Source organism: Oncorhynchus mykiss, chromosome 1, assembly GCF_013265735.2.
Source record: "Oncorhynchus mykiss isolate Arlee chromosome 1, USDA_OmykA_1.1, whole genome shotgun sequence".
NCBI lineage: Eukaryota > Metazoa > Chordata > Actinopteri > Salmoniformes > Salmonidae > Oncorhynchus > Oncorhynchus mykiss.
The window spans coordinates 71,205,999-71,233,166 of NC_048565.1; positions in this window are offsets into that span (position 1 = coordinate 71,205,999).

A 27,168-nucleotide genomic window follows, 5' to 3' on the forward strand; every position below is an offset into this window, starting at 1 on the left:
TAACGGAACATTGAACAAAATAAGAAACACGAGTAGCGCACAAACATAAAACACAGGAACAGAAACAATAATGTTGAGAAAAGAACAAAGGGGAGTGACAGATTTAGGGGAGGTAATCAGGAAGGTGATGGAGTCCAGGTGAGTGTCACGAGGCGCAGGTGCGGGTAACGATGGTGGCAAGTGAGCGTAATGATGAGACTGCCGTGACAGTACCCGACACCTGATGCGAGGCTCCAGCTGACAGACGATGCCGACCAGAGGAACGGTCCCAAGGACCAGGAGCGGGCCGGTCGCATCTTCTGAGGTGCGGGAACCTGTAGAGCCAGCTGAGGCATGGGAACCTGTAGATCCGGCTGAGGCATGGGAACCCGACGAGCCGGCGGTGTTGGGGGCTGCCATCTAAATGCCGTGGCTTCCTACTTCAGTGCTCCCTCTACTTTACGCATCAGATGGGAGCCCCCACCACCGAGAGATCCAAGTTTGCCACGGTTATGTATCTGCTGCCTAGATGGTCGCCGAGCAGGGATACCTTCTACGTCAACACCATGACCAGCTGGCACAACTGGGAACGACTATGGAGTTCTTTGTAGCATGCAACATCTCGAACATACTACTGTTATGTTGTCTCGTTCCATGTTTGTTGTTTTATTACGTTTCACCTGCATCTGCTTCTGGACTCTCAGCTTCCCTGTGACAGGGAGTCACCCTGCTCTCACAATCTTAACAATATGTGTTGTAATTATTTGGCAACAGTTACAACACACCGATCTGATCTAATTTTAAAAAGGTACGGGTGTGGTACAGAAAACCTGTCAGTATCTCCTTCGCATAGAGTTGATCAGGCTGTTGATTGTGCTCTGTGGAATGTCGTCCCACCCTTCTACAAAGTTGCTGGATATTGGCGAGAACTGGAATACACTGTCGTACAAGTCAATCCAGAGCATCCCAGAGCATCCCAAACATGCTCAATGGGTGACATGTATGCTGAGTATGCAGGCCATGGAAGAACTGGGACATTTTCAGCTTCCAGGAATTGTGTACAGATCCTTGCAACATGGGGCCGTGCATTATCATGCTGAAAAATGAGGTGATGAAGAATGATACATCGGACACAATGGGCCTCAGAATCTTGTCACGGTATCTCTGTGCATTCAAATTACCATCGATAAAATGCAATTGTGTTTGTTGTCCGTTTTTGTCTTCAAATATTTTAGTATTATCACAGTTACTTTTAAGTGTCCCGTACATTACTTTCAGAAGCATATTTTGGCGTGTAATATGTGTATATATATATATATATATATATATATATATATATATATATATATATATATATATATATGCTTTAGGCTAACCCTGTTTCCAATCGTAAAGCCAGAAATCAAAGAAAGATGACAGCTGTGTTCTTACCCCGGTTAACCTCTTTTTCTTGTGGAAATGCTCTCATTATTTTGAGTTAATCGAGGAGAAAGAGAACAACATTTTAGTCAAACGCAAACTCTGCAAAGGCAGCATTGATTTCCTCGTCCAGAAACACCACAAAGGCACAAAGCTGGCAGCCAAAGTTTCAGGAATGTGTGAAAGAGGAGAAGTCTATACATATTATGATAATAAACAAAGATGCATAAATAATATTTCAAAGTGTAAAACAAAATGTCCATATAAACAATCAAAATGTCTGATAAATACAATTCAAAACGGCAATAATGACAAACTCTAAACCCTCCTCCTTAGGCACTTATAGACCTGAAACAACTTAATAGGTGTAAGCAATACTTTGAAGAAAATCTCAGGTCTGTTAAAAGTTTATTCTAGAAAATATTTTATTGATCATAGTGATTCAGGAGTTTCAATAAAGGTTGACAGTTTGACATTCCCCACCAACATTAGACGACTATACAGAAAGCCCTTCAATTGTTGAAATAAGTAAATCAATCAATGATAAGAATAATCAGATTAGCTGATAGATGACATGGTGGCGAAGCAGGAAGATCAGAGTTCAAATCCCAGGTGCAGACAGGTTGAATAATAATTACTGTATAAATAAACAAGCACAATATATTTTTTATGTATGTCATATGTAAGTTGAAAACACTAGGTTAAAAGGACTGTGTGAGAGAGTATTCCTAGCCTTGCCAACAGACAAAGAGCTATGACTGGGTCAGGGGTTCACCAATCAGAGCCTGTATTGGCACAGTAACAAGACATGATTTGTAATGAATTTTTTTTGTCTCACATAAATGCTCTTACAACATTCCCATGAAACATGTCTAGAACATGAATATCTTATGTTCTGAGAATATGGCAACCATGTTCTATGTATGCTTGGTGGGACGTTGATGGAATATTCTCCTAATCAACCGAAAGCTGGACACAAATGTTCTTACAATGTTCTCATTTAACGTGTCTAGAACATTATACCTTAAGTTCGGAGAACATGGTAACCAAGTTCTGGGCAAGATCTATTTGACATTAAAGGAATGGTCTCTTGCAAACATTTATTGCACATCACAGGAACATTCCTACATTCCTCTTAAGGGAACGTTCTCTAAAGTTGTGGGAATGTTTGTCGTTAGCTGGGTACCTTGTTCTATAATAACACACCACCTACTCGCTCACACACACTCTAAACTCCAAAACACACAGTCTCTGGACCCCACATATGTCCCTTACAGGAGAAACGTGCTCTCCCTCCAGGTGTGTCCTCTTCCCATCGTCCCCACTGGTTCACCTGACCAGCTGCTGCCGGGCCAACCTAAAAAATGAGTCCAGTAGGGAAAATTCCCAACCTTCCTGGACAGACACACACACACACACACACAACCTCCTTATTTCTCGGCCCAGATTGCCCATCCTCGGCCCAGATTGCCCATCCTCGGCCCAGATTGCCCATCCTCGCCCCAGATTGCCCATCCTCGCCCCAGATTGCCCATCCTCGCCCCAGATTGCCCATCCTCGGCCCAGACGCCTGTAACCTCTCTCTGCCCCTAAACACAGAATTATTGTGATTAGAGTGTTATTGACAGCGCTGGTTATCAATTCTAATCTTGGGCACGTATGTGGGGTGGTGGGCAGAGGGCATGCGGCTGTATGTGCCAAGAGGACGCTGCTTAGAGGCTAATTCACTCTGACAAGCTATCAGTGCACGGTCACATCCACTCCCCTGAAACTGGCAGTGCCTATTGGCAACACTAACTCTCATAGAGGAGGAGGAGAGGAGAAAATTGTTGTTTCAAAAATGGGCCTCAAATGCACAAATCAGTTATCACAGCACACACTCAGCACCCCTCTCTTAAAAAGGGAATGTGGAGTATGTTTAAAAGTCCCTTTATATCTCAAGATTAGTCTAACGGCCTTCCATTTACCTCTTGAGCATTTGTGAAGAGGTTTGAGTGGTTTTCATGCTGAGTGAAAGGCAAAATATAAGTTAGAAAGGAATGAAAATGTAAAATGTAAATGTTTAAAAAGTAACTCACCCCCTCCAACTGAAGTTGCTTTTACTCGTACTTATTGAAGATGTCTGTGGTGCTAAAAGGCCAGAGGGACATTACGGAGGACACACGTGGTTGTTGAGTTAAGGGGGCTATTCCAGAAAGGATTTAGGTACCGTACATTATTTATAATAAGGAATACTCTGAGAAAATCTTCCTTCCCTGTAATTATAATGGATGATCCTCCCAAAAGTGACCCACCGTCTAACCAACATAATGATAAAAACATACTGTAGATTGCAGAGAATATGCCTGCCGTTTACCCTCAATCTGGTTAACTAAACTGAACTAAATAACTTTACAAATTTGTTGTTGTGGTTCCATTTTTATTTATTTTTCACACAATATAAAAAAAAAAAACATCAACACACAACATAGGCATAACAAACACAGTCAACACCACACAGTGCCATGCATGTGTGGCCGATGTGAAATGGCTAGCTAGTTAGCGGTGGTGCGCGCTAATAGTGTTTCAGTCGGTGACGTCACTCGCTCCGAGACCTAGAAGTAGTTGTTCTGCGGCTTTTGTGGCACGATGGGTAACGGTGCTTCGTGAGGGTCCCTGGTTCGAGCCCAGGTTGGGGCGAGGAGAGGGACGGAAGCTATACTGTTACACATGCAGCTCCACAAAGTTTTTCACAAAAGAAAAATACACTTAAATGTACATATTGGTTAAGCCTCCCACCAACAGCCTGTAGCCATCTTCTCAAATAGCAAAGACTGTAAAAAAAAAAATAAAGAAACTCAAAAGAGATGTAAGTTACCCCACCAATTGGTCTCTTATTGCAGAGATGTTCCTGCTTCAACTACTTTTTACTGTGGAGTTTAGACTGAGACCCAGGACAGGCGTGGGTTTACAGTTAATTTCCTTTACCAATAGGGGGCACTGAAACACCATTTCTTTATGGCAGGTAAATGCAGATTATGGAGTGGCCTCAGGGTTTGGTGTGTACTGTATACCTGTCCTGAATACAAATAGTGTGTGTGTGTGTGTGTGTGTCAAATTGTGCCACATCCAATGTTTTGTTGTGTCCATTGACTTTACTGTAAATGTAATTAAAACATCAGAGAGATGAACTACGATGAACTACTTCGCTGCCGTATAAAATCAATCACAAGCCCACACACACAGACATTCACACAGACAGAAATACAAAAAAGACAGACAGACTGACACACAAACACACAAGGATGGGTAAGGGTGTTAGTGTAAAGGATCTGTCAGCGTGAGAGGGGGCTGTGAGCAGGCGATGGCTGCAGAGTGTCTCTGGTAATGGGCTAAAAAGACTAGGAGGTCTGGTGAAGCAACTCAATTCAATTTGTCAGCATGACTATTCATTGGGCCGGAGAGGTGGCGCACTGTAATTTCTCCATCTTGTCCCTTTGTGTGTGTGTGCGTGTGTGTGTGCGCGCCTTTGTTAGTGTGTGTGTGTATTTATCAACATCAACGAGAAAGAGACAGAGAAATGTCTCTGTGTGCCTATGGTTATATGCACCATGGCACTGCCTACTTCATTTGTTCATTTAGCAGCTCATGATCCAGTGCCTTTATCCCAGTCAACACACCTATATTTGAGCTTTAATTAGCTTTAAAAAGCAATATCTTCTCTCAGCCTCATGGCAAATGGTGTAGAATAGCATGAGATTAGCTATAAAACTGCACATTTTCCTTTCTGCCCCATGGCAAAATGTGTAGAATTGCAGGAAATTAGCTTTAAAACAGCAACATTTTTTCTCAGTCTCGTGGAAAAATGTGTAGAATAGCATGAGATTAGCTATAAAACTAATAGTTTTGCCCACCAAAATTTCTGCAGGCCCACCAACCAGTATCTGGCTACGCTACTGCCGCAGCCTGAGCGTAAATGGAGTTCAAATTGCCTGAAATGAGCGAAGGAGGAAGGAGATGGAGAAAGTAGCGAGGAAAAGGAGAAAATGAAAAATTTTGAATTTCATCCCCTAGAGGAAATTACTAATAGCCATTTCTGCTGAAACCCTGTGCAATCTTGTCAGACTATTCAAAAGAAGAGGGTGCCTAATTTGCCAGTGTATTTTTCTCCCCGTTGTGTGCTCCTCTCGTGGTCTTTCTTTCTGAACACTGTTTCTTCCACCTCCTCCCCATATCTCCTTTTATTCTCCCCCATATCTTCCTCACCCCCTTCTTTCTCCATCTCACTCCCCCTCCTTCCAGCTCTCTGTCTATCTCCATCTTTCACCACCCCTCTCTCTCTCTCTCATTGCAAAGATGGACACAAGGCAGAGAGGATTGTGGGCATAATCATCGGAAGAGGATCTACATATTCAGTCCTAAATCTTATATAAGCTGTTCACTGCCGATTCACTCCTCTAACTTCTGACCCCTCATTCATCTGGAGAGAGCTCTCCCTCTCTGCAGACAAGGGCATTCTAATAGCCCTCCCCCCGTGCCCCACCTACCCCTCTATGCCTGCCCAACGCTTTTTCTCTCCAATATTTTCTCTGTCGCTCTCTCCCTGTAATTCTCTGACACCTCTCCTTTCATTCTCCTATCATCTCCCCCCCATTCTGCCCTTCCATCAGTTTACTCTCTTATTTCCTTTTGCTCCCACAAAATCACAAGTACACTGCCTCTACTGGTGATGAATACATTACAATGCATATTTAATGGTTGTTCTACAGGGGCTGTTTGAACTAGTGGTCTCTATTTTTGAGAAAAGGAAGGAGTTAATGATGATAGTCAAATAAGTGAATAGACTCTAGACTTATTCATACAGTAGGAGGTTATAGAGATAGAGAGAAGGGGGGCAAGAGAGGGAGAAGAGAGAGAGAGTGTGAGAGCTGAGGTGTTGGAGTGGCTCTTAATCATAATTAATACCGGAGGTGCATTATAGATCCTGGCCATAAATAGTGTTCTGAGGTGACGCGCTTAACAGCCCTCTCTGCCTTCATGTCAACATTTAACGACAGCTGCAACCCAGGGTGACACCACTGCTCCCATCCGTTATTAACACACAGCCCCATATGCAAAAGGGAACACAAGCAGAAGCACACACACACACGCACACACACACACACGCTCACACACTCAAAAGCTTCACCAGTACGGCCAGAGTAGCAGCCGTAACCCTCTACCTAATGATCTCTCAGGGCTTGGAGCATTCCTCTCTTTCTCTCCCTGCCTTCCTCTCTCTCTGGATGTGTCATCCTGTGCTGACAGCAAAGCCCTGTCAGCCCTCATGTCAGAACAGGAGAGAAAAACTCTACAAAGACCACCCCCCCTCTCTCACTTCTGTCATTATTGTGATGATGTTTTTATGCAATTTCAGTGTCACAATCTTTTTAAAAACTAAAACATGAGATAAAGAAGAGCCAGGAGAGACAATGTCCAAGTGGCATGGCAGAGAGCAATCTTTCATTTATTCAATTAGCTAACGAGGCGACAAAGCCAGACACGAGCAAAGGATTGATGGAGGAGAGCAACTACTGCCAGCAGGCAGTGCTTACTCAGGAGTTTCCATATTTTCTTTCCCTTTATCCAGGAGAAAGTTAGAGAGGTGAGAGAGAGCGAGAGCGAGAGCGAGAGAGTGAGGTGGAGAATGGAAAGTAAGAGTCCTAGGGTAACCTTGAGAGGAGAGTTGGATTGAGCAAGAATTTCATCAGCATTTACATTTCTCTTATTTTACCAGATTATCTGAATAAACTAAGAATGACTTGTGCTACAGGGACAAATGTCTCTGCACATGCTAAATGACATAATGTCTGCCATAACACATGACACCATGACACTGACTGCCAGTTCCCCCACCATCAGCTAGCAGGAAATTACCTTTTTGGTTTGTGTATGTGTTTAGTTTCAGTGGTGATTGTGTATTTAATTTGTCTTGTTACCACATGGAAAAGAAAATGACAGTTTGCCTTTAACCCCTTATACTATATTTACAGCGGTGTAAAGCACTTAAGTAAAAATACTTTTAAAGTCGTTTTTGGGGATATCTATACCAGGGGTAATGAACCTAAATTAGTTTCCAATAATTTAGTTCTGAACAGAACAACTGTTTTTATTTAGTTCCATTCCTCTGTTCCCACCAGCAAAATTAAGTTCTCAACCGGTTCGAACCCCAAAAAGTAACAGTTTATATCGTTCCTTTCTGTTCATTTTCTTAACCTATGAAATCAACAGTTGCTTACATTTAGCTCATTAAATGACTTCACCAACCAGTGTGGATAGACCAGGCAAGCTAGTTGTTCACATGCGGGATGAACAGATAAGTGTAGCCTATGGCGCCTGCGACTGACATTTTACGGGTGGGGAAAAAGTCAGAGTGTTGAGGAGGAGGAGAAAATGGGGGTTCATGTTAGCAGGATGAGCAAAAAGTTCAAGTGAAACCAAGGAAAAAGTCAGTGACTTCCATCACACACGTCAGTTATTGCCTTTTACCTCACTGAGCTTTGGGCTGCGGTGTCTACGGTAAACCTTGGTATTATTTATTGTTCTTTGCTGATACAAGTCTCAAACTATATGACACTGACAGCCCCATACCAAAAAATATACCAACACAAAGTGAAATTGTCAAGTTAAAGTATTCCAGTGGGGTGTACCAAGCAAGAAGGCTGTAACTGCCATCTAGGGTTAAAGGTCAGAGGTCAGGGTCAATATGAATAAAAAATAACCTCATAGTAAGACAACAGATAAGCACATCTCCAACGATCAGCCAACAATTAATTTGACTGGACAACAAAAAAACTTTTGAAGTAACTTTTCTCAGTTTCACTCTATGAGCAGTTACTGCTCTTTTGCTTGGTAGGACAGTATTGTATCCTTAACTAGCATTGAAAAAGTTAATCCATTCTTCTCTAACTAATTCAAAATCTCTCTCTATCTCATGAATCACGCTTGTAATGTCAGTACAGTAGTAGCCTATGCTTTGGAGGGGGAGGTAGCCTAAACAGGCACACACACACTGACAAAGATTTTCAGCTTGCAGACAGACACTGGAATGAGTACTTCGCATAGGCACTTTGTTGTGGTTTTTTTGTGGGACTAGCAAAAAATGCCTGGAAAGTAAAAGAACGTTATTAACCGGTTCCGAGTCATTTTAAAATAAATGTTCTGTTCTGGAACTTCATAGATCACTTTCGTTCCAGGTTTAGTTTCTGTTCCTTGAAAAATGTGGTTCTTTTAAGGTTTTCTGGTCTGTTCCCTGAACAGGTTCCAACCCCTGATCTGTACTTTACTATTTATGTTTTTTACAACTTTTACTATTACTTCACTACATTCCTAAAGAAAATAATGTACTTTTTACTCCATACCTTTTCCCTGACACCCAAAAGTACTTGTTACATTTTGAATACTTAGCAGGACAGGAAAAGGGTACAATTCCCACACTTATCAAGAGAACATCCCATGTCATCCCTACTGCCTATGATCTGGTGGACTCACTAAACACAAATGCTTAGTTTGTAAATGATGTCTGAGTGTTGGAGTGTGCCCCTGGCTATCTGTAAATTACACTGAACAAACATATAAACGCAACAAGTGTTGGTCCCATGTTTCATGAGCTGAAATAAAAGATGCCTGAAATGTTTCAGATGCACAAAAAGCTTATTTCTCTAACATTTTCTCTGTTAGTGAGCATTTCGCCTTTGCCAAGATAACAGGTGTGGCATATCAACAAGCTGATTAAACAGCATGATCATTACACCGGTGCACCTTGTGCTGGGGACAATAAAAGGCCACTCTAAAATGTACAGTTTTGTCACACAACACAATGCCACAGGTTTTGAGGGAGTGTGCAATTGGTATGCTGACTGCAGCGATATCCACCAAAGCTGTTGCCAGAAAATGTAATGTTTATTCCTCTACCATAAGCCGCCTCCAACATTCTTTTAGAGCATTTGGCAGGACGTCCAACCGGCCTCACAACTACAGACCACGTGTAACCACGTCAGCCCAGGACCTCCACATCCGGCTTTTTTACCTCAGGGATCGTCTGAGACCAGCCATCCGGAGAGCTGACGAAACTGTTGGTTTGCACAACCAAATCATTTCTGCACAAACTGTTAGAGGAAGGTAGAGATATTTTATTTCAGCTCATGAAACATGGGACCAACACTTGACATGTTGCATTCGTATTTTTGTTGAGTATAAAAAAAATGTTTGAGCCATCATCATTACTTAACATAAAGAATTTGAAGTGATTTATACTTCTACTTTTGATACTTAATTAAGTATATTTGAGCAATTACATCTTCTTTTGATACTTATGTATATTTAAAACCAAAAACTTTTACTCAAGAAGTATTTTACTGGGTGACTTTCACTTGAGTCATTTTCTATTCAGGTATCTTTTACTCAAGTATGACAATTGGGGAATTTTTCCACCACTGTATATTTAGTACAATATCAAAATGCGGCACTGAACTAATTTGGTTTGGTGTAAATGCATGTCATTTGGTGTCAACGTAGTTAGTACAAGTGTCTAGACAGGCCATATTGACATTTGAAGATTGACATTATCTATCACGCAGGTGTGCATTGATGTCTGTGGTATGTGCGTAGGAGAATACTGTAGCAGGCATCACTCGCAATGCACTTACATTGGATTTTTTTATGCTGTATAATATACTCTAGGAGTGTGTGTGAAAGTGTGTGTATTTCTTTATATATATATATATATATATATACACACATACACACACACACACACACACACACACACACACACATTGGTCAAGACAATTATTGAGAATGGAACTTGTTTAAAATCAGAGAAAAAAAAGCTGATAAAATGGCTCCATTGCATTTGCTCATAGTGCATATACTGTTACTCTAGGGGGGTGTGTGTGAGTGGATTTCTTTAGATATTGTTCTCATACACTACTGGTCAAAAGTTTTAGAACACCTACTCATTCAAGGGTTTTTCTTTATTTGTACTATTTTCTACTTTGTAGAATAATAGGGAAGACATCAAAACTATGAAATAACACATGGAATCATGTAGTAAAGTAAATTTTATGTATATATTCTATATTTGAGATTCTTTAAATAGCCATCTTTTGCCTTGATTACAGCTTTGCATACTCTCGGCATTCTCTCAATCAGCTTCACCTCAAATACTTTTCCAACAGTCTTGAAGGAGTTCCCACATATGCTGAGCACTTGTTGGCTAACTTTTCTTTCACTCTGCGGTACAAATTCTCCTAAACCATCTTAATTGGGTTGAGGTCGGGTGATTGTGGAGGCCAGGTCATCTGATGCAGCACTTCATCACTCTCCTTCTTGGTAAAATAGCCTTTACACAGCCTGAAGGTGTGTTGGGTCATTGTCCTGTTGAAAAACAAATGTTAGTCCCACTAAGCCCACACCAGATGGGATGGCATATCGCTGAAGAGTGCTATGGTAGCCAAGCTGGTTTAGCGTGCCTTGAATTCTAAATGAATCACTGACAGTGTCACCAGCACAGCACTCCCACACCATAACACCTCCTCCTCCTCCATGCTTCATGGTGGGAAATACACATGCGGAGTTCACCCACACCACGTTTCACAAAGACAGGGCAATTGGAACCAAAAATCTCCAATTTGGACTCCAGACCAAAGGACAAATTTACACTGGTCTAATGTCCATTGCTCGTATTTCTTGGCCCAAGCATGTCTCCTCTTCTTATTGGTGTCCTTTAGTAGTTGTTTCTTTGCATCAATTAGACCATGAAGGCCTGATTCACACACTCTCCTCTGAACAGTTGATGTTGAGATGTGTTTGTTGAACTCTGAAGCATTTATTTGGGCTGCAATCTGAGGTGCAGTTAACTCTAATGAACCTATCCTCTGCAGCAGAGGTAACTCTGGCTTTTCCTTTTCTGTGGCGGTCCTCATGAGAGCCAGTTTCATCATTGCGCTTGATGGTTTTTGCGACTGCACTTGAAGAAACTTTTAAAGTTCTTAAAATGTTCTATATTGACTGAAACTTCATGTCTTAAAGTAATGATGGACTGTCATTTCTCTTTGCTTATTTGAGGTGTTCTTGACATAATATGGACTTGGTCAGATACAAAATAAGGCCATCTTCTGTATACCACCACTACCTTGTCACAACACAACAGATTGGCACAAATGCATTAAGAAGGAAAGAAATTCCACAAATGAACTTTTAACAAGGCACACCTGTTAATTGAAATGCATTCCATGTGCAGCTGGTTGAGATAATACCAAGTGTGTGCAAAGCATCAAGGCAAAGGGTGGCTACTTTGAAGAATCTCAAAAATAAAATATATAAAATAAGATATACTTTTTTGGTTACTACATAATTCCATGTGTTATTTCATAGTTTTGATGTCTTCACTAGTATTCTGCAATGTAGAAAATAGTCAAAATAAAGAATAATCCTTGAATGAGTAGGTGTTGTAAAACTTTTGACCGGTAGTGTATCTATATATTGGTCCTGGCAATCGATATACCAACAATTATTATTCATAAGTCTTGATTTATGAGATGTGTAAAAAAAAAAAAAAAAAACTGTAACCGACACATGGGGTTGGCCGACTTACAAAATGTCTTCAGATCTGTCCATCAGCACAGAGAACAAGTGCACCAAAGAAAATAACACATTTCTGTTATGGACATGGATGGGTCAAATGTAAGCGTAACTACCTTTACTTAAGGAGGACATTGTGTGGATGCATTGGAAGGCCTTTGGTCGGGGTCGAGCCCTGACATTCATACTGACATTTAGGAGGAATCCTGTCACCGAACACAGGGTTGTGAGCTTTGACCCTGAGGGCACAAGTGATTTAGAAGGGAAGTGCAGGTGTCTGTCATAGTCAGGTCACCTTGGTGCTCTTGTAGAAGTGGGTCAGGATCAGAATACCTCTCTGCCCATCTGTGCCACTGGAATACCATCCAACCTCCTCAACTACAGAGGACACGAGGAGACGGAGAGGAGAAGGGGGGTCAAAGGATGTTAGGAATTCAAGATTATGTCAAGAAAAAATTGCAGCCCTTGGTCCCTGAAGAGCAGCTGTCTGTGTGTATATATATCTGGTGAATTTAAACCCATGAGCTCTCTCAACATAGCTTTTATAACTATGTGCTCATAGACAGGGCCTCTCAACTGTAATGGATTACCTGGCCAGGTTCCTCTCCCAAACTGTCCCTGTTTGGCTAGGGCCTGTACACACACCTGCATTCACACACACACACACACACACACACACACGCACACACACAGAGGCTGCCAAAGGCCTCCAGGACCGCTGGAAGGGCAAATTAATAACTGATAATAAAACATCAAGAAACAACGTACACAAACATGCATACACACACAGCGTCTGAACCGCCAGTCGGCCAGCGGGGCCAGAGAGGACCTGCTGCCAAGTGACACACACATGTATCTGACCAACTGCCAACACACACACACACATACTGATCTCCAGCCAGAACACACAAGTTTACTCTCAACAATGCAATCTGACCCTCTAAGGCAGTGCACACTGACTGCAGTCATTTCTCCCTGTCACCACACAGCTGGTCACACCATCAGTCACACAGTATGATGTGTAGGCCATGGCTGAATTAATCATGTCTGCTGATACTATCATAATCATATACCTTCAGAATATTTGAGATGATTCAAACAGACATGCACACTTGCCTGTCTAAAAATATTTTTTATAATAAGGTTGAGGAACACAGTTTGACCAAAGGTCTGCATTGCTTGCCGACTAATTATGCGGTACCTTCTATCTCATATAGTCAACCAAAATGGCAGTGCCCCTCAAACTACCTGCCCTGTTCAGTCCAGCGGGCTGTGAACTCCTCCCCTGGCTCCACACCCTGTCCCTGTATTCACCTCCCACCACCCCAACCCCTTTCCCCCTACAGGCCCATCCCACAGAGTTTCTCCTTATTTACCAGAGGAATGCGGCGGAGTGACAGTTTAGGCCTGATGGATGACTGTGCCAGCAGAGGGGAGATAAACAGGCAGATGATGGATCTGCTGCCGGCCCGGTGAAGACATCACGCCACACGCTCCAGCCCGCCGCCAGACAGCTCTGAGCCACGGGTGGCCGGATGGCGGCCATTTTGTGTCCACGTGGGCCAGAGCTGGGGCCTAATCGCTCCCCGCATCTCCAGTTAAAAAGACCCCGACTAATGAGCCAGTTTCACAAGCCCAGAGTAGCTGATTGTGAGTGGAGAGGTCCTACTGAGCTGGTGCTGTTCCAAGTCCCCCTCTCATACTCTCTCTACCCTCCCTTCCCGTTTTATGCTCAAATAAAAATGTAGTTGCCTGTAATTGTCAGTAGAGAGCACTGTTAGGCTGCTGCCGAGGTCTGGCTGTACTGTATGTGTTCAAAGATCAATGATTAGTACTGTGAGTGTTAGTAGTGACAAGTGAGTGCGTGAGTAAGTCAGAGAGAGATACAGAGAGAAGGATATTATCTTAAATTTGTAAAAATGGAGGGTTGTTTTCTTTTATCTTGGGCTTGAATTAAGCTCATTAGTTTTGCAAGTCTCTCAGAAGTTTTTCAAATCTTGAGTAATTCTGTCATTTTAGTCTGATTGATCTTTGTTTGGCAGACAAACCATTTCACCATAAGAATGACAAATTAATCATTCAGTCCTCTTGCAAAATAACAGGTAATACATTCATATATTCCTTACCTGCCAAGGTACTAACCGTATGGATCACTTATGAGATTCAACTGTGCTTGTATTGTATGGTCTCAAAATGTAGTTGACACATAAAAGAGACCAGACTTGTCTTTTTACTGTCATCACACTGTGTTATCAAATTTCCATAATAAACCCGGTTGTAAATGGAACACATTCACATCATCCCTTCTATAGAAATGTGAAGTAAAGACATGTCTGGATTTAGTACTTTATAGTTGCTAACCATCAAACTAAAGACTACTACTCAGAATTTGTCACACGTGCACGTTGCATATTGATGAGCAGTACAAAGAACTGCACTGTCTGCATTCTTTATTGACAAAAACACTTCATCTCCATTGTCAAATGTTCACATTGAAAGAGTTAGAGATAAAGTATCATGCAACATATTATCATCATCACATTACATTGACCTGTCTGGGTTTTTCACCCATATCATGATCAGTTTCACTTATTCACAAGGGTAAAGACTCACACAAGTCTCATCCAACCAAACCCGTTACCAGACAGTGCCAAATAGCCACTGGATCCATGACTCGCTGTAAAAAAAATCATGTTTTTGTTACATTACCGTAGGCTATTTGAACCCCTTCAATGTATATCATTTCATATTGAATGTTTTAAGATATCTACTTAACATCTTAACAAGTAGATACACTGGGAATGGCCTGAATCTGTAAACGCCATTAAAAAAAAAACTCTTACTCCCCCCCCCCTCTCACCTTGTCTCCCTTTTCTATCTCTCCACATCTCTCTCACCATCCCCCTCTCTCTCCCTTTCTCTCCATAAGGATGTGTGAAACCTGCGCACGGTGACGCTGAGGGAACTTTTTTACAGGATGGCCGTGGCGCTAGGCGCTAGCTGGGAAAAGAGTCGCCTAATTAAAAAAGTACATGAATATGCATGAGACACTTGTACTGCTCGCACTAATTACATATTCGGCAAGGTTTTGTCGGTGTCAGTGTCAGTGGCGGTGGCAGTGGCGGTGGCGTGAGTGGTCCTCATTGATGTCTAACTCCACCCTGCGTGCTGACAAGGAGACATGGGGAGTCAGGATATCTCAATAAAACCATAACGCCACGGTAGCAGGAAACAGGTTCTGCAAGGCTACAGAGGCTGTACCTTCAGGACATTCCCGACATGGGGAAACATTGACAAGCTTTAAAAGAGGAACGTTGTGAACTATATGGCAGGTCAGATGCGTGGCTAAAAGTAGCCGTGCTTATGTTTGATCAAGTTGTCGAAGACAGTACAGAAATGCAAGTGCAAAGCGTAATTACATAGGATATTCTACTCTAGTTAATTGACTGTAGTGATACTATTGTCTAGTATGGGCATTACTGTGAAATGTAAAGTGGGACCCATTCTGTGAAATTCTAAGAAGAAGGAGAGAGAAAGAGAGGAAGAGAGGGAGATGGAATGAGAGAAAGATGGAAAGAGAAAAAGAGAAAAGGGAGATATACGGTGGCAAATATGATGGTTAATCACCACTTTGCCAGGCTAATGTGGAGCCCCTGTGGCAACAGAACATGTTTTATTCAGAGACGTATTACATTCCAGTCCAGACTGATACTTAACACTTCTAGAATTAGCTCACCCATAGGTAGTTAACATTATAGCGTGCTAGCCATCCCATTCTTAACCAAACAGACTGCTAACTTTAGCAGGCCTTTAGTAGCATCAGACAGAAAGATCATTCTACTCCCTATGGCAGCACAAGCACGACAAGGAGAGGAGGGACAATTTGGAGGGTGGAGAAAGGAAACTGGAGTGCAGAAGGAGAGGTGAGAAGATATGACTGCAAGTAAGGTAGATTTGCTGTGTGCTTATGGTTAATGGTATGAGTGTGTATGTGTATGTGTGTGTATATGTGCAAGCGTGTGTGTGTCTGTGTGTGACTGTGTGTGTGTGTGCGCATGTGTGTGCACGTGTGTGTTGGGCGTTATGCGGGTACATGCTGGCCATATGGAAAAGACAATGAAATAGAGTAATTAAAACAGAACAAAGAGAGAAGCGCAGCACCATAATTAGAACACTGATTAATCAGCTGATAATTTTATCTTGATTAATGTGACTGATTTTCTCTTCATATTGACCCCAGACAGTCGGGCCTGGTCCAATTAAATTTAAATTATGCGGTAGAAATCTGTCCAGTTCCCCCCACCACACCATCTCCCCTCTATCCAACCCCCATCTCAAAATCACGTCACATGCTGAAATTTAATTGTTTTAGGATGAAAATAATGTGGGAGAAAGAGGTTTTGGATATACATTTTGCACTAAATTATTTACACACAAACAAATACATTTAATTATAGGGAATTAATTAATTATAACAACACCATATGCTGCATGCAAGTGTCTCTCATAGACAGTATTTGTCCGTCTCTCGTAGATGGTATTTTTTATGGAGGAAAGGGGAAGGGAAAGAGGGGAACCTAGGTTTAGCCATGTTCATGACAGTGTCTTTGTTTGCGTGGACAAGTCTTATTCTGAAAATCTATCTATCTTTGAAGCCATTCTGCGATTTGATTCGATGAAGGGAAAGGTAACAGTGCTGCACATTCATATTTCTGCAATCGGCTAATTATCTTTCATTTTGAAAAAATGGCACAGTAGCATTGGCATGTTCTTCTCTCAACTCCTCAAAATGCCATTAAAACAAGTGAGTGACTTCAGCATGCCACCATCCCCTAGGTCCATCCCTCAAACCGTTTCCCCTCTGTCACCTCCTCCTCCACCAGAACTAATCTCTCTGATACTACACAATGGCAGGTGCATTTATTCTGTCAATTAAAATGTGAGAAGGGAAACAGTTGGAGGGCTAAATGAGAGAGCTGCTCTCCTCCCATCCTCCTTTCCCTCGCCACCATCCCTTGCTCCTCTCTTCTTCTCTCTGGCTGTTTTTTGGCCAGGGCTCAGCTGACTGGGCGAGGGCCAGGTCCTGGAGAGTGACTTTGGGCCTAGCTGCCAACGCATGGTGCCCGTGCCAGCCCCTATTCCAGTCCCCAGCAGCCCTCTCTCTCCCCCTGGCCTTGCTGCCTGGCAGGTTGGATGCTCTGGCTACTGTTTTTGCTCTGTAGTGGAGGGCACCGCTGCTGTCACACAGGGTCCCCAGCGGGAGTGACCAGGGCCAGGGTGTTAATGCCTTCAGATCTGGTTAAGAGCACGGTGACAGCTCTGTTACCGATAGGGGGAGGAGGGGAGCAGGAGAAGAGGGGAGGGGATAGAGAAGGGAAAGAAGGCAAGGGAAGCTGCTTCTTCTTGTGGGCAGGCTCTCACACATAAGATACGAGCCCTGTAGACACATACTGTATGTACACAAGCACTGTTTGTGCACAGAAACAGATGGCAAATCTCAAAGGATTGCACATGGACAGCCAGTGTTGGGGAGTAGTGAACTACATATAGTTCAATTAGTAATTTAACTACATATTGCAGTTGCGTGGTGGTAGAGTAGTTGAACTAAATTCATTCCTAGGTAGTGTTTTAAGTAGTTAATTACTTTTTTTTGCCATGTATCGGTGTAGCTAACTGCTGGAACTACACACTACTTTCTTTGCAAAAATAAAATGAAATATGGGTGAAGTAAGCAAGAATTCCATGTCTTCTTCAACATCAGAACTGCCTAATTCTCACTTCAAATATAGTTGTTATGTTTAATAGGCTAAATTGTACATTTTGTTAACATTTCCCACTGGGCACAAACATCAATTCAACATCTATTTCATTGAATGAACAACAGCGTTGATTCAACCAGTGTGTGCCCAGTGGGCTGACTTCAAAGTGAACTGTTTTTGCAATTTGTAGTCTCTGACATTTCAGATTTAGATATCATAATTCATCACAAAGTAGAACTACTTTCTAAGTAACTTTAGTGTTGTGTAGCCTAACTTCTTCCAGTGCAAAGTAATTAGTAGCTTGGTAAAAACCACTTTCCTAATATTGAGTTGCACCCCCTTTTGCCCTCAGAACGTTGGAGCATGGACTCTACAAGGTGTCCAAAGCGTTCCACAGGAATGCTGGCCCATGTTGACTGCAATGCTTCCCATTATTTTTTCAAGTTGGCTGGATGTCCTTCTTGATACACACGGGAAACTGTTGAGTGTGAAAAACCCAGCAGTGTTGCAGTTCTTGACACAAACCAGTGTGCCTGGTACCTACTATTATACCCCGTTCAAAGACACTTAAATCTTTTGTCTTGCCCATTTACCCACTGAATGGCACACATAAACAACCCACGTCTCAGTTGTCTCAAGGCTGACTCCTGTCTCCTCCCCTTCATCTACACTGATTGAAGTGGATTTAACAAGTGGCATCAATAAGGGATCAGAGCTTTCACCTGGACTCCCCTGGTCTGTATTTGTCATGGAACGAGCAGTTTCTAAAGAAGAGGGGAAAGCTGCACAATCTGAGGACCTCTTTTGAACTGGAATAAATGGTGCACTTACAGTATTAAACAATGAGCAACACAGTCAAAATAGACGATTGTACAATCGTCAGAAAAACTACATTTTGAGCTGAAAGTCAGTTGTTGTTGGCAGTTAATATAAAACTAGGGATATACTGTATCATGTCACTTGACTGGAGTCCAGAGAACGCAAAATCATACGGCCTACCTGAAGGTTGCAGGATCGGATAGAAAGCATCCGAATGAGTCTACAAGCCTGTTTTGCTAGTACAGACTAGGATATGTTCCGAGATTCACCCGATAGCATTAAGCAGTTTCACGCAACAATCACAGTCTTCGTCAGTGTATAGGTGATGTCGTCACCACAGTGACTGTAACAACGTATCCAACCCAAAAAACAGGAATTACAGTAAATATCCGCACTGGGATAAAGGCTAGAGGTACCGCTTACAAGAAACGGGAAACAGACATGGATGCCAACAAGACAGACTACTACAACCTCCGACGAGACATCAAACATGCAAAAGGACAATATAGGAGGAAGGTGGAATCCTATTACACCGGCTCCGACGCTTGTCGTATGTGGCAGGGCTTGCAGACAATAACAGATTACAAAGGGAAACCAAGCCGTGAGTTGCCCAGCGATGCAGAACTCCAAAACGAGCTAAATGCCTTTTATGCTCGCTTCGAGGAATAGAACACTGTGGCTTACGTGAAAGCGCCTGTTTTTCCGGATGACTGCGTGATCTAGCCCTCCATGGCAAATGTGAACAAAATGTTTAAACAGGTTAACAATCACAAGGCCGGACGGAATGTCAGCGCGAGTTCGCAAAGATTTTCAATCTGTCCTTGTCCCAGTCTGTAATCCCAACATGTTTCAAGCAGACCACCATTGTCCCAAGAGCTCCAAAGTAACCGGCCTAAATGACTATCGCCCTGTAGCACTCACATCTGTAATTATGAAGTGCTTTGAAAGGCTGGTCATGACACACATCAACACCATCATCCCAGACACCCTGGACCCACTCCAATTCACATACCGCCCCAACAGATCCACAGATGACGCAATCTCTATTGCACTTCAACACTGCCCTCTCCCACCTGGACAAGAGGGGAAATAACTATGTGAGAATGCTGTTCATAGACTACAGCTCAGCATTCAACACCACAGTCCCCTCAGCAGGGGACCCTGGGACTGAACACATCTCTCTCTGTAACTGGATCCTGGACTTCCTGACGGGCCGGCCCCAGGGGGTGAGGGTAGGCAACAACACCTCTGCCACGCTGACCCTCAACACAGCACCCTCAATGCTGTGTGCTTAGTCCCCTCCTGTACTCCCTGTTCACCTATGACTGCATGGCCACACAAGACTCCAACACCATCAAGTTTGCTGACGACACGACAGTGGTAGGCCTGATCACCGACAGCAATGAGACAGCATACATGGGACTATATCAGCCAGCTAATATAGGACTAGTAAAGGCCCAGTACTTTTGTGCATTTCTAATTTTTTATTCATATTTCTTTTTCATTCTGCTTCTTCAGGAGGTGCTGCAGCACCCTCAGCCACCCTAACTCCCGTGGCTATGCTGATGCCTAGTCACTTTACCCTGCCTTCGTGTACATATCTACATAAAATACCTCGTACCTCTGCACAGTGATCTGGTACTCCCTTTATACAGCTACATTCTTGTGTATTTTATTTTTTTCCTCGTGTTACTATTTCACAGTTGGAAAAGCCTCATAAGCAAGCATTTTATGTTAAAGTCTAAACCATTTATTTTCGGGGCATGTGACAAATAACATTTCACTTGATATTCTGTTCAAACCATGCCATCACTTTAGATGGAAGCCTACCTGCAGAGTTCTTCCTCACAAATATCGTAATAAATTCACCATGCTACATCATCATCCGATAATATTGAAGGCAGTGCGATGTTACAGCTGCTTATCTTTAGACACATAGCGAGTAGGCACCCAAACAAGGCCTATCTGAAATAGGAAAATATCAATCAAATCCCCAAGTATTGTTATAGTAAAGATGCATTGATAGTTAAACTGCATTTATTTATTTTATTGTGTGAATTTTTCTCCCCAATTTCGTGGTATCCAATTGTTTTAGTAGCTACTATCTTGTCTCATCGCTACAACTCCCGTACGGGCTCGGGAGAGACGAAGGTTGAAAGTCATGCGTCCTCCGATACACAACCCAACCAAGCCACACTACTTCTTAACACAGCGCGCATCAAACCCGGAAGCTAGCCGCACCAATGTGTCGGAGGAAACACCGTGCACCTGACAACCTTGGTTAGCGCGCACTGCACCCGGCCCGCCACAGGAGTCGCTGGTGCGCGATGAGACAAGGATATCCCTACCGGGACGACGCTAGGCCAAGTGTGCACGCGGCCGGTTACGACAGAACCCAGAGTCTCTGGTGGCACAGCTGGCGCTGCAGTACAGCAGCCTTAACCACTGCGCCACCCGGGAGGCTGTTAAACTGTATTTTATATAGATGAAAAACATAGGCCTACTCCATTTTTGCCAGGCTGGATGAAATGAAATAAATTCTTTCTGGTCACTAATCTGGATTTGGGCGCTCATCTTTGCACCTATGCTGATGACTGTCATTGGTCAGCAATCAAGATGCACAACTTTTGGTTCAGAAGTGTACAGTGCTTTCAGAAAGTATTCATACCCCTTGACTTATTCCACATTTTGTTGTGTTACAGACTGAATTTAATATAGATTAAATAGTGATTTATTTTGTAACTAGCCTACACATAATACCCCTTAATGTCAAAGTGGAATTCTGTTTTTTTAAATGTTTTATTTAACAAATGAATTGAAAAAAATGAAAGGCTGAAATGTATTGAGTCGATAACTATTTAACCACTATGTTATGACAAGCCTATATAAGTTCAGGAGTAAAAAGTCACATAATAAGTTGCATGGACTCAGTCTGAGGGTTTAACATGATTTTTGAATGACTACCTCGTCTTTGAACCACAAATACAATTATCAGTAAAGGTCCCTCAGTTCAGCATTGAATTTCAAACACAGATTCAACCACAAATAACATGAAGGTTTTCTAGTGCCTTGGAAAGAAGGGCACCTATTGGTAGATCGGTAACAATAAAAATCCGATATTGAATATCGCTTTGAGCATGGTGAAGTTATTAATAACACTTTGGATGGTGTGTCAATACACCCAGTCACTACAAAGATACAGGGGTCCATTCTAACTCAGTTGCCGGAGAGGAAGGAAACCACTCAGGGATTTCCCCATGAGGCCAATGGTGACTTTAAAACACTTACAACGTTTAATGGCTGTGATGGGAGAAAACTGAGGATGGATCAACAACAGTGTGTTATTCCATAATACTAACCTAAAAGAAGGAAGCCTGTACAGAATAAAAAATATTCCAAAACATGCATCCTGTTTACAACAGGGCACTGAAGTAATACTGCAAAAAAAGTGCCAAAGCAATTCACTTTTTGTCCTGAATATAAAATGTTGGGGGCAAATCCAATACAACATATTACTGATTACCACACTTCAAATTTTCAAGTATAGTGGTGGACTGGGGAATGTTTCAGGGGAGAAAATAATTTAAATGGAGCTAAGCACAGGCAAAATCCTAGAGGAAAACCTGTTTTAGTCTGCTTTACACCAGATACTGGGAGATGAATTCACCTTTCAGCAGTACATTAACCTAAAACACAAGGTTAAAATCTACACTGGAGTTGCTTACCAAGAAAACAGTGAATGTTCCTGAGTTGCCAAGTTACAGTTTTGACTTAAATATCTACGGCAAGACCTGCAGATCTAGCATTGATCAACAACCAATTTGACAGAGCTTGAAAAATGTAAAAAAGAATAATGGGCAAATGTTGCACAATCCAGGTGTGGAAAGCTGTACATAACACAGATGATCGGATTTCAAAAAAGAAAGCTTAGGCTTGACTACTACATTTCAGTAAGTAAACCTCACTGGCTAGCAGTTCTTCAAAAGCTAGTAACGTCTGCCCAGCATCCACATACCTATGTCCTGAATGTCTCTTGCTGTGCCAGTCTGGTTAGTCAATAAATAAATGATGAAATGTGAAATGAATAAAAACATGAATGACTGTGGCGATGACACCCAGTGACAGCGCTGAGATGGGAATTAGGCCAAAGCAGCTCTAAAGCTGGTTATTGGGCAGGGGCCCCACTAACGAGCCGTGAGATTGAGTTTGACACGTCAGAGAACAGGTGCTCCTTTATTTCATGAATAAAAGGACCCGGCAACGTATTGCCCGCTGCCATGCCAGCGCAAAAACACAACAATATATATATATATATTTTTTAATTCACGTTTTGTGAAAATTAAAGTGTGCTAATGAAGACAGCATGCTTGTTTTAGGTTTATCCGTCTTCCTATCCTCACTCTTCATGCCGCCCTGGTTTGCTGTTATCCCGTTCGCGACGCTCTTCAGATATTCTAATATCCGCCGGCTCGTTTTGGGCGCAGGTGTGGTAATGTGGGCAATAACAAGCTCCTAGTAATTACCATAGCTATATCCATAACAGCCCTAAACCCCCAAAGTATCCTCTGTATCCTCTGTACCCCTGGCACCCCCTCCTCCTCCCTTCCTCCACCCAAGCCCCCCTTCACTCTCTTGCAAAATTACAGAACTGGGCTTCTGTCCAGGCCCGGCACTGCCCGGTTAGAAGGAAATAAAGCTGTGGATCCTCGTGGGGACGCGCTAATTTCTGCGTTAATTGTGAGTTATGGGTAAACATGGCAGGACTGCCGAGGTCAGGCCTGTCAGCAATCAGACTTTTCAGGAGGAATTTATGAGATGCTTCCTGTTTATCCCGCCGTGACAGGAAGGAGCGGGTGGAATTAGTGCCTGGGTCTGTTGTTGTCGTTTTTGTTTTTGCATTTGCTCACTTCTATCAATGGCGTCCTCCCTGGCTGTCCTCCAATGGTAGCAGTTAAAACAGAGTTAAGGCTCCTCCAGCGCCTTCATCCTAAATGTAACGATGTCATTCAGTTCTGTAGCTTTGGGAAAAACAGACATGCAGTACAATGGAATACAGCAGAGGAGGGATCATATTCATTCAAGGGCTATATCTCAACCCCTCTCACAGTCTCTGGCTCCAAGGTGAAATGATACCCACAACACCCCTTAGAATGGGTAGTTATTCTCTCTGAACCATTGAACACTCAGAAACCAGGGTCCGTGTCTCCATTCCCCATTAATATGTCCGGAACATGCCAGGTGCCATACAAGAGAATGTATCAGAGCATGTGTTAATCTGGTCGGGATAGGAGGTCAAGCAAAGTATAGAGAGAGACAGAGACAGAGAGAGAGACAGAGAGAGAGAGAAAGACATAGAGAGACACAGAGAGAGAAAGAGAGACACACAGAGAGAGAGAGGAAGAGAGACACAGAGAGAGAGAGAGAAAGAGAGACAGAGAGAGAGAGAAAGAGAGACAGAGAGAGAGAGAGATGAAGAGAGACACAGAGAGAAAGAGAGAGAGAGAGAGAGAGAGAGAGAGAAGGCAGACCTCAGGAGAGGTCGGTATTAACGGTTGTGAGCCACGCAGGTCCAGCAGCAGAAAGCAGGGTATGAGATAGCATTACTTTAACAGCTGTGCAAACAGCGCTGATGCCAGCTTCTGCTGGGCCCTGCGAGTCCACACACAGCTAATGATACCACACTTCTCTCTGTTTCTCCTAAAGCCCTGAGTTAAACAGAGATGCAGCCCCCCAAAAATTATGTCTTCCTCTGTTGTCATCCAAATGAGTCTTGAAATACCAGAATGAGCTGATGAAGATATGCAGACAAGGGAGAGATGTTAGGAAAGTTAAACACACACAGGTTGTGATGCATTTTTAACAGCATGCCAAGACAATGAGTACGGGTTTATTAGAGCCACCGCTACTTCCCTCTCTATGAGTTACTATCTCAAGATGTCTAGTCCTAACCTGAGCCATGTACAGTATTTAGAAAGTTAGGACAACTTTTAGAATTGTGAATATTGTCATTCAGTTACATTGTATAATAAAACTATTCCCCATGTAATGTTAATGGGGTTCTAACATGGCTGCCATAATGTCATGTCAATGTATCATGATACAGAACCCTCAATGGCCGGACTCTCTAAATACATGGCTCTGATCCTAACCTCCCCACATGACCTACGTTAGAGTTCTCTCCAGGATCACCTAGAATGCATCTGCTACAATTACCTGGCCTCTCCCACGACCTCTCAACCTGCCAGCGAACATGAAAGAGACCCTCGGTATTGTAAATAAATACATAGAAATATGTTAACTACGCTAGTGAGTGACAAGAAATAAATCATAAATAATACACACAGAACATCACAGGCTACGCAGGAGAGCGAGTGGCTTCCCTCCTCCTCCTCTGGAGATAAATAATGCATTAAAAAGAAGGAAAAGCTTGTTCACATGTGGCTTTTGTGATTCTTCACAGGCAAATTATTCCTTGGGAATTGACTGATAGGTCAACAGACGGAAAGTGCTGAAGGTACAGTACATTTTTCTTACCGTGCTTGAAGTTGAATTACTGTACTGGCTGTAGTGTCAGAAGGAGTTTTGAAGGGGTGTGAGTCTAATTAGATTACACTAACTACGCCACCTCTTGGTAAATAGTGGGAGCCATGATGTTTTCTAGATGCTGCATGGTTGCTAGAGTATGAACATATTAATATCCTACAATACTGTTCGGATGTGTTACTTCTCCTGATGTGAAACCTCACTTTATTGATGGAGAGTTTATTTACAATTTGAACACAGACCAGTTGACTCTCCTGAATGTCACATCACACGTCAGTGTGTGAGCTGTAAGAAAGCTTTCTGTACTCTGATGAGCTGTCAGATCAATGGAAAGCCTGTGTATGTGTGCATGTATCTGTGTGTGTAAGCATGTGTGTGCGGCTTTAAAGGCTTGCTGATTCCAACAGTGTTAAAAGTGTGAAAATTCACCTCACGAACAGGTCGGGCCATGGAGAGGTGTGATCCTCACCTCAGCAAGAGAAACAGTAGAGAGGTGAGAGGACAGCACAGAATTAGCTACAGCAATTAGAGCCACGGCAACACACAGGGATGCTTCTTGGTAAGGTGGAGGTGTGTTAGCCAGCAGGTTAAACCAGATACTGTGTTTAACAGGAAATGATGAAGGGCTTAGGTCTCACAGGGTTTAGTGTCAGAAAGGAGATATCGCCAACCAAAATAGATTTTTTTTTAACAACAGCAACGCTTAAGATTGGTGGATTTTATTTGGTTCTTTGGTGGTGTGTAAAGCGTGCCAGTTGTGATGACAGGTCATGTGTGTGAGTGTGTTTACAGTATGTCTGTATGTGAAAGAATGAGAGAGTGTGCGTGTGTGTGTGTGTGTGTGTGTGTGTGTGTGTGCGCAAGGCTGGTCACAGGTGAGTGTCATGTGTGATTATTATTATTATTTTACACCTGCTCCGCTCCTGCAATTAACTTTGGATATGCAAATTAGGTGCATTGCATCATGAAGCACTCTTTCCTCCTCTACAGACAAGAGGATGTTCATCTGCTGGATCTAATTAGGATAATGAGAGAGGGAGGGAGGGATGAGGAAAGAAGAGGAAGAAGGAGGTAAAGAGGGAAGGAGGATGACTTGGTTGAGAGGACGAGTGAGGGGTAGAAATTGAAACAATGTGGTGAAAAAACAAGGGGGTGAAGTTGTGAGGAAATATAAGCTCCTGTGTGTGTGTGTGTGTGTGTGTGTGTGTGTGTGTGTGTGTGTGTGTGATGACCTTTCCTCTGTCCTGAGCTTTCTCTGGTGGCCCCCTTAATGCCAGCTCTGATAAGAGGGGATTGATGAAGTGTCGGAAGGAGGGAGGAGAGGAGGAGGACGAGAGGAGAAGAGGGAAGGAAACAGCAGGTGTTCTGACAAGGACAACAGCTTTCACACCACCATGCCAGTCACACACACACCTAAATGCTATACTGTCTCACTTCCCATCTGCAGAGTTAGTATCATCACCTGGATCTATCACACACAGGGTCAGACAAATATCCCCAAAAACATGTTTTTCACAAAAGTCACATTTGAAAGTGACCTTACACCAGATTATTGACTCACACCTTAAAGACATGCTCTAGAACTTTACTGATTATTTTTAAACCTCCTGCTTTGAGCTGTATGTGTCAATGTGTAGTTCATACATGCATAATCTAGGAGCAGAATTACTGTTTAACCTCAATTAGCAATGAAATGCCTAGTTTGAAAGTGACTGTTTTTCTGGAAAGCTCTGCTACGCCATGTTCCTCCATGTGGTCCAGCCCCATAGCAATTTGAGATTCAACCAATAAGCCATAGCTCCTCGCCATTTGAGTGACAGTTAGCTAAGATGCACACACGGCACAGCAAGAGAGAGAGCAATGACGTGGTGCACATACCTGCACATATGTAACGTAGTACGCAATTTTTGGGTAGTACGCAATTTTTGGGTACCACTTTTGTCTCGTGAGCGCTACTTTCAGAACTACTGGCTAAAAAGTATACAGGGGCACCAGAGAATATCTTTAACACTAATGACAAGTTACCCTTAAAAAGGTACAAAACTGC